At 44.8% G+C, this 9,049-nt stretch overlaps 1 long non-coding RNA gene across 1 annotated transcript; it reads left to right on the forward strand.

Annotated features, from left to right (window-relative positions):
- The first annotated feature begins 11 nt into the window (after positions 1–11).
- Positions 12–7,810, forward strand: LOC119945582. The gene is made up of 3 exons (XR_005456248.1): positions 12–117; positions 6,601–6,691; positions 7,578–7,810. It is a non-coding gene; the product is annotated as an uncharacterized LOC119945582 (long non-coding RNA).
- The last annotated feature ends 1,239 nt before the right edge of the window (positions 7,811–9,049 follow it).

Consider the following 9,049-nt stretch of genomic DNA (forward strand, 5'->3'; position numbering starts at 1 on the left):
ACGAGGACCGTGAAGCAGCGCGGCGAAAGGGCGGTGGAACCAGCCGCCGCCGCCGCCGCTGAGGCTGCTGGGAGTTGTAGTCCCCACCCCTCCTCTTCGCTCGCAGCCTCCGAAATGGTCATTTCCCAGAATGCCTTGCGGCCGCGCCGGGGAAGGCAGGGGAGGGGAAGGGCGGGATGAAAAAAAAAGGGAAGGGGGCGTTTAAAGGGACAGGCGCTGGTGGTGATGGGGTCTGTAAGCGCTTGCTGTGTGCCCAGCACTGTTCTAAGCGCTGCGGGAGATGCAAGGTAATCGGGTTGTACCCACGTGGGGCTCACAGTTCTTTTAAGCCTCATTTTACAGATTTTTACTTTTAGACTGGGAGCCCACTGTTGGGTAGGGACCGTCTCTAGATGTTGCCAACTTGGACTTCCCAAGCACTTAGTACAGTGCTCTGCACACAGTAAGCACTCAATAAATACGATTGATGATGATGATGATGATGATGGGGTCTGTAAGCGCTTGCTATGTGCCCAGCATTGTTCTAAGCGCTGGGGGAGATGCAAGGTAATCGGGTTCTCCCCAAGTGGGGCTCACAGTTCTTTTAAGCCTCATTTTACATTGTATATATGTTTGTACATATTTATTACTCTATTTATTTATTTATTTTACTTGTACATGTCTATTCTATTTATTTTATTTTGTTGGTATGTTTGGTTTTGTTGTCTGTCTCCCCCCTTTTAGACTGGGAGCCCACTGTTGGGTAGGGACCGTCTCTCTATGTTGCCAACTTGGACTTCCCAAGCGCTTAGTACGGTGCTCTGCACACAGTAAGCGCTCAATAAATACGATCGATGATGATGATGCTGATGATGGGGTCTGTAAGCGCTTGCTGTGTGCCCAGCACTGTTCTAAGCGCTGGGGGAGATGCAAGGTAATAGGGCTCTCCCCAAGTGGGGCTCACAGTTCTTTTAAGCCTCATTTTACATTGTATATATGTTTGTACATATTTATTACTCTATTTATTTATTTTACTTGTACATATTTACTATTCTATTTATTTTATTTTGTTGGTATGTTTGGTTTTGTTGTCTGTCTCCCCCCTTTTAGACTGGGAGCCCACTGTTGGGTAGGGACCGTCTCTCTATGTTGCCAACTTGGACTTCCCAAGCGCTTAGTACGGTGCTCTGCACACAGTAAGCGCTCAATAAATACGATCGATGATGATGATGCTGATGATGGGGTCTGTAAGCGCTTGCTGTGTGCCCAGCACTGTTCTAAGCGCTGGGGGGAGATGCAAGGTAATCGGGTTCTCCCCAAGTGGGGCTCACAGTTCTTAAGCCTCATTTTACATTGTATATATGTTTGTACATATTTATTACTCTATTTATTTATTTTACTTGTACATATTTACTATTCTATTTATTTTATTTTGTTGGTATGTTTGGTTTTGTTGTCTGTCTCCCCCCTTTTAGACTGGGAGCCCACTGTTGGGTAGGGACCGTCTCTCTATGTTGCCAACTTGGACTTCCCAAGCGCTTAGTACGGTGCTCTGCACACAGTAAGCGCTCAATAAATACGATCGATGATGATGATGCTGATGATGGGGTCTGTAAGCGCTTGCTGTGTGCCCAGCACTGTTCTAAGCGCTGGGGGAGATGCAAGGTAATCGGGTTCTCCCCAAGTGGGGCTCACAGTTCTTTTAAGCCTCATTTTACATTGTATATATGTTTGTGCATATTTATTACTCTATTTATTTATTTATTTATTTTACTTGTACATGTCTATTCTATTTATTTTATTTTGTTGGTATGTTTGGTTTTGTTCTCTGTCTCCCCCCTTTTAAACTGTGAGCCCGCTGTTGGGTAGGGACCGTCTCTATATGTTGCCGACTTGGACTTCCCAAGCGCTTAGTACAGTGCTCTGCACACAGTAAGCGCTCAATAAATACGATTGATGATGATGATGATGATGATGGGGTCTGTAAGCGCTTGCTATGTGCCCAGCATTGTTCTAAGCGCTGGGGGAGATGCAAGGTAATCGGGTTGTCCCCAAGTGGGGCTCACAGTTCTTTTAAGCCTCATTTTACATTGTATATATGTTTGTACATATTTATTACTCTATTTATTTATTTTACTTGTACATGTCTATTCTATTTATTTTATTTTGTTGGTATGTTTGGTTTTGTTGTCTGTCTCCCCCCTTTTAGACTGGGAGCCCACTGTTGGGTAGGGACCGTCTCTCTATGTTGCCAACTTGGACTTCCCAAGCGCTTAGTACGGTGCTCTGCACACAGTAAGCGCTCAATAAATACGATCGATGATGATGATGCTGATGATGGGGTCTGTAAGCGCTTGCTGTGTGCCCAGCACTGTTCTAAGCGCTGGGGGAGATGCAAGGTAATCGGGTTCTCCCCAAGTGGGGCTCACAGTTCTTTTAAGCCTCATTTTACATTGTATATATGTTTGTACATATTTATTACTCTATTTATTTATTTTACTTGTACATGTCTATTCTATTTATTTTATTTTGTTGGTATGTTTGGTTTTGTTCTCTGTCTCCCCCCTTTTAAACTGTGAGCCCGCTGTTGGGTAGGGACCGTCTCTATATGTTGCCGACTTGGACTTCCCAAGCGCTTAGTACAGTGCTCTGCACACAGTAAGCGCTCAATAAATACGATTGATGATGATGATGATGATGATGATGGGGTCTGTAAGCGCTTGCTGTGTGCCCAGCACTGTTCTAAGCGCTGGGGGAGATGCAAGGTAATCGGGTTCTCCCCAAGTGGGGCTCACAGTTCTTTTAAGCCTCATTTTACATTGTATATATGTTTGTACATATTTATTACTCTATTTATTTATTTTACTTGTACATGTCTATTCTATTTATTTTATTTTGTTGGTATGTTTGGTTTTGTTCTCTGTCTCCCCCCTTTTAAACTGTGAGCCCGCTGTTGGGTAGGGACCGTCTCTATATGTTGCCGACTTGGACTTCCCAAGCGCTTAGTACAGTGCTCTGCACACAGTAAGCGCTCAATAAATACGATTGATGATGATGATGATGATGATGATGGGGTCTGTAAGCGCTTGCTGTGTGCCCAGCACTGTTCTAAGCGCTGGGGGAGATGCAAGGTAATCGGGTTCTCCCCAAGTGGGGCTCACAGTTCTTTTAAGCCTCATTTTACATTGTATATATGTTTGTACATATTTATTACTCTATTTATTTATTTTACTTGTACATGTCTATTCTATTTATTTTATTTTGTTGGTATGTTTGGTTTTGTTCTCTGTCTCCCCCTTTTAGACTGGGAGCCCACTGTTGGGTAGGGACCGTCTCTCTATGTTGCCAACTTGGACTTCCCAAGCGCTTAGTACGGTGCTCTGCACACAGTAAGCGCTCAATAAATACGATCGATGATGATGATGCTGATGATGGGGTCTGTAAGCGCTTGCTGTGTGCCCAGCACTGTTCTAAGCGCTGGGGGAGATGCAAGGTAATAGGGCTCTCCCCAAGTGGGGCTCACAGTTCTTTTAAGCCTCATTTTACATTGTATATATGTTTGTACATATTTATTACTCTATTTATTTATTTTACTTGTACATATTTACTATTCTATTTATTTTATTTTGTTGGTATGTTTGGTTTTGTTGTCTGTCTCCCCCCTTTTAGACTGGGAGCCCACTGTTGGGTAGGGACCGTCTCTATATGTTGCCAACTTGGACTTCCCAAGCGCTTAGTACGGTGCTCTGCACACCGTAAGCACTCAATAAATACGATTGATGATGATGATGATGATGATGATGTCTGTAAGCGCTTGCTATGTGCCCAGCACTGTTCTAAGCGCTGGGGGGAGATGCAAGGTAATCGGGTTCTCCCCACGTGGGGCTCACACTTCTTAAGCCTCATTTTACATTGCATATATGTTTGTACATATTTATTGCTCTACTTATTTTACTTGTACATATCTATTCTATTTATTTTATTTTGTTGGTATGTTTGGTTTTGTTCTCTGTCTCCCCCTTTTAGACTGGGAGCCCACTGTTGGGTAGGGACCGTGTCTATATGTTGCCGACTTGTACTTCCCAAGCGCTTAGTACAGTGCTCTGCACACAGTAAGCGCTCAATAAATACGATTGATGATGATGATTTTACAGATTTTACTTTTAGACTGTGAGCCCGCTGTTGGGTAGGGACCGTCTCTATATGCTGCCAACTTGGACTTCCCAAGCGCTTAGTAGGTGCTCTGCACACAGTAAGCGCTCAATAAATATGATTGATTGATACAGATGAGGTCCCTGAGGCCCAGAGAAGTTGGGGCGAGCAGCCTGTCAGGGAGGGGAATGCCCGAGGAGGGAGCAATTCTGGAGGATTTTTGGCCCAAATGTCTTCCCGGGTCTCCTCCCTACAGCCCCTCTCGGGGACCCAAACACGTCCGGGAGGGGGTCCCTTGGCTGTCTTCCAGAAGAAAGGTCGAGGGTCATCTCCTAATTCCAAGGATTTGTGGTAATTAACTCACATTGCTCAATCAATCAATCAATCGTATTTATTGAGCGCTTACTGTGTGCAGAGCACTGTACTGAGCGCTTGGGAAGTACAAGTTGGCAACTTATAGAGACAGTCCCTACCCAACAGTGGGCTCAGTGATGAGACCTTTCACTTCCCTGCCCTCCTTCAGCCTGATAACAGAGTCATTAATGACAGGGAAGAGCTATGAGCCCACTTTTGGGTAGGGATCGTCTTTATATGTTGCCAACCTGTACTTGTAGAGAAGCAGTGTGGCTCAGTGGAAAGAGCCCAGGCTTTGGAGTCAGAGGTCAGGGGTTCAAATCCCAGCTCCACCACTTGTCAGTGGTGTGACTTTGTGCAAGTCACTTCACTTCCCTGGGCCTCAGTTACCTCATCTGGAAAATGGGGATTAAGACTGTGAGCCCCCCGTGGGACAACCTGATCACCTTGGATCCCACCCCAGCGCTTAGAACATTGTAAGCGCTTAATAAATGCCATTATTATTATTATTCCCAAGCGCTTACACACGGTAAGCGCTCAGTAGATACGACTGAATGAATGGATGGATATTGTGTGTCTCCAACACGTTTTCTCCTTTTTTTTTCTTTCTTTGGCTTCTGGGGCTGATTACTTGGGGAACGTTCTGGCCGCTTTCTGCGGCCTCGGAAAACCGCTTCGACGTGTGTCCATGATTTGGCACAGAGTGCAAACATCAAGCTCCGGGCTGGAGGGGTCATGTGAGTTTCCCGAAACTGCCAAAAAGAAGCCGGGTCCGCCCTATTCTGGGGGAAGTCACACGAGGGTTGTGACCTGAGCAGTTATGCGGGACAGCAAGCGGCTCCTCCCCGCGAAACTCGGGGTCATCAATCATCAATCGTATTTATTGAGCGCTTACTATGTGCAGAGCACTGTACTAAGCGCTTGGGAAGTACAAATTGGCAACATAGAGAGACAGTCCCTACCCAACAGTGGGCTCACAGTCTAAGAGGGGGAGACAGAGAACAAAACCAAACATACTAACAAAGTAAAATAAATAGAATAGATATGCACAAGTAAAATAAATAAATAAATACATAGAGTAAAAAATATGTACAAACATATATACATATATACAGGTGCTGTGGGGAAGGGAAGGAGGTAAGATGGGGGGGATGGAGAGGGGTCGGCTCGGTTCCAGGGGTTGTCGGTGGTTTGGCCAAAAGAGAAAATGATGTATTCGTAGCAGAAACATCTGCTGGCTGTCGTTGCTTGCCAACTGAAATTTATGTCTTTCCCTCATTCTATGCCATCTTTTAGACTGTGAGCCCACTGTTGGGTAGGGACCGTCTCTGTATGTTGCCAACTTGTACTTCCCAAGCGCTTAGTACAGTGCTCTGCACACAGTAAGTGCTCAAAAAATAATATTGATTGACGACTGAAATTTATGTCTTTCCCACATTCTACGTCATCTTTTAGACTGTGAGCCCACTGTTGGGTAGGGACCGTCTCTAGATGTTGCCAACTTGTACTTCCCAAGCGCCTAGTACAGTGCTCTGCACACAGTAAGTGCTCAAAAAATAATATTGATTGACGACTGAAATTTATGTCTTTCCCACATTCTACGTCATCTTTAAGACTGTGAGCCCACTGTTGGGTAGGGACCGTCTCTATATGTTGCCAACTTGGACTTCCCAAGCGCTTAGTACAGTGCTCTGCACACAGTAAGCGCTCAATAAATACTATTGATTGATTGATCTCTTAATGTAAGTTATTTCTTTTATAAATGGGCAGGCACGAAAAGAGGGATGACCGTACTTCTACTGATCTCTGATCCCAAAACTAGTCCCGCACTTCTCGTCTGATCATCATCATCATCATCATCAATCGTATTTATTGAGCGCTCACTGTGTGCAGAGCACTGTACTAAGCGCTTGGGAAGTACAAATTGGCAACATATAGAGACAGTCCCTACCCAACAGTGGGCTCACCGTCTGATGTCAATGTTGTTCTTAAACATTATGGTGACTATCCTGGATTTGTGTCATTTGTTTGAAAATGACGCTAGGAAGTTAATTCCAGATGGTTGTGATGGATCCCACCTGCAGCAATGTTATGTTATCTATTTTCCGGATCTAGAACCTAAGAAGTCGATTAACTTGGTCTAAAGCCACACTGCAAATGAAGACTAACAGAGTTGCAGTTCTGCGTCTCGTCTCGACTCTTACAGGTAATGACCAGACCCTAGGTCACATTTTTCTTAGAAAATCCACATCCGTACTACTGACATTCCGGGCCTGGAATGCCCCCAATCCCTCTGCCCATCCGCCAAGCTAGCTCTCTTCCCCCCTTCAAGGCCCTGCTGAGAGCTCACCTCCTCCAGGAGGCCTTCCCACACTGAGCCCCTTCCTTCCTCTCCCCCTCGTCCCCCTCTCCATCCCCCCATCTTACCTCCTTCCCTTCCCCACAGCACCTGTATATATGTTTGCACATATTTATTACTCTATTTATTTTACTTGTACATATCTATTCTATTTATTTTATTTTGTCAGTATGCTTGGTCTCCCCCTTTTAGACTGTGAGCCCACCGTTGGGTAGGGACTGTCTCTATATGTTGCCAATTTGTACTTCCCAAGCGCTTAGTCCAGTGCTCTGCACACAGTAAGCGCTCAATAAATACGATTGATGATGATGATGATGATGACAAGAGCAGAGGGAGAACTAGGCACCTTCGATATTCACCCAAGTGCCTACTTTCTCCCTTCCCTCCTCCCCTCCTCCCCTCAACACGCTTTGTTCAAAAGCAATCAATCAATTGTATTTATTGCATGCCTAGTATGTGTGTTGCACTTCTTCATTTATTCAGTCGTATTTACTGAGAGCTTACTGTGTGCAAAGCACTGTACTAAGCTCTTGGGAGAGTACAATAAAACAGACACATCCCCTACCCACGGCGAGCTTACAGTCTACAGATGTACTAAGCACTTGGGCGAGTACAGTATAACCGAGTTGGTAAGCACTGTTCCCTGCCAACGACGAGGAAAAATTGGGGAAGGATGCCGACCACCTTACCACTTCCTATCTGTGACCCCCTTTGGGGAGTCATCTTCTTCCAGGGAATATTCCGATCACCTTCAGAGACATCCCAGAATCAGCCTTCTTTGGCCCTGCTAGGCAGCTGGAGTTGAAAACCCTGGGATCGGCTTACTTGGGAGGGAATGTCTGAGCTCATTTTGGATCCCTTATCGGCCTGTCCCTGGGACTTGCGGTTCTGCTGGCTCTGAGTGAATTCCCTGACTGGATAAGATTATAATCATTATTGTTCAAGGGTTGCATCTAGAGATAGTGCTCTGAGTTGAGTTTAAGGACTATCTCAACAGCAATAAAAGAAATTATTTTAAATGTGGTCAAGGTTGTTGCTTGTATATGTAACTCATTAACTGTGTGCGTGTATACATATATATATTTTTATCTCTTGCCTTTGCATAAAGGATAAAATGACTGCCCCAACCTTTACCAAACCTCTCTATCATGCTCAAAGATGGCTGGCAAAATGGGTGAGGGTATCATCATCACCATCAATCGTATTTATTGAGCGCTTACTATGTGCAGAGCACCGTACTAAGCGCTTGGGAAGTACAAATTGGCAACATATAGAGACAGTCCCTACCCAACGGTGGGCTCACAGTCTAAAAGGGGGAGACAGTGAACAAAACCAAACATACTAACAAAATAAAATCAATAGAATAGCTATGTACAAGTAAAATAAATAGAGTAATAAATATGTACAAACATATATACATCTATACAGGTGCTGTGGGGAAGGGAAGGAGGTAAGATGGGGGGGATGGAGGGGGGACAAGGGTGAGAGGAAGGAAGGGGCTCAGTCTGGGGACTGAGGGTATGGATGTGTCTGCTGTTGTAGACGTCTCTGAGACGGTCAGGTTTGTAACTCCAGAGTGCATCCACTCTCCTCACCAACCATTTCACAGTGAGTGTGGCTGGATGTAGGGGAACCGGGCAAGAGAATGAGGATTGCTCAGTGCAAACCACCACCACTATTGCAAAAACAAGTAAAGAACATGTCCTGCTGGCACTTTTCCCTCCCAACTATTGGCGTCAGCAATTCTCACTCGAATGGGAAGAGACCAGATAAAAGAACTGCATTTTCCTGGGCACAGTGAGAAACTGTGCTGAGAAAATGTGCTGGAGATTCTCAGCGTGACAAACACCAATGGACACAATGTCACTGTAAGCCGCAGCATCTTCAAACCAAAGGACAACTCTACATGACTAGGCAAATGCTAATAATTCATCATGGGCCTGGGAATCAATCAATCAATCAATCAATCGTATTTATTGAGCGCTTACTATGTGCAGAGCACTGTACTAAGCGCTTGGGAAGTACAAATTGGCGTCACATAGAGACAGTCCCTACCCAACAGTGGGCTCACAGTCTAAAAGGGGGAGACAGAGAACAGAACCAAACATACCAACAAAATAAAATAAGTAGGATAGAAATGTACAAGTAAAATAAATAAATAAATAAATAAATAAATAAATCAGAGGACCTGGGTTCTAGTCCCGG

Source organism: Tachyglossus aculeatus, chromosome 25, assembly GCF_015852505.1.
Source record: "Tachyglossus aculeatus isolate mTacAcu1 chromosome 25, mTacAcu1.pri, whole genome shotgun sequence".
NCBI lineage: Eukaryota > Metazoa > Chordata > Mammalia > Monotremata > Tachyglossidae > Tachyglossus > Tachyglossus aculeatus.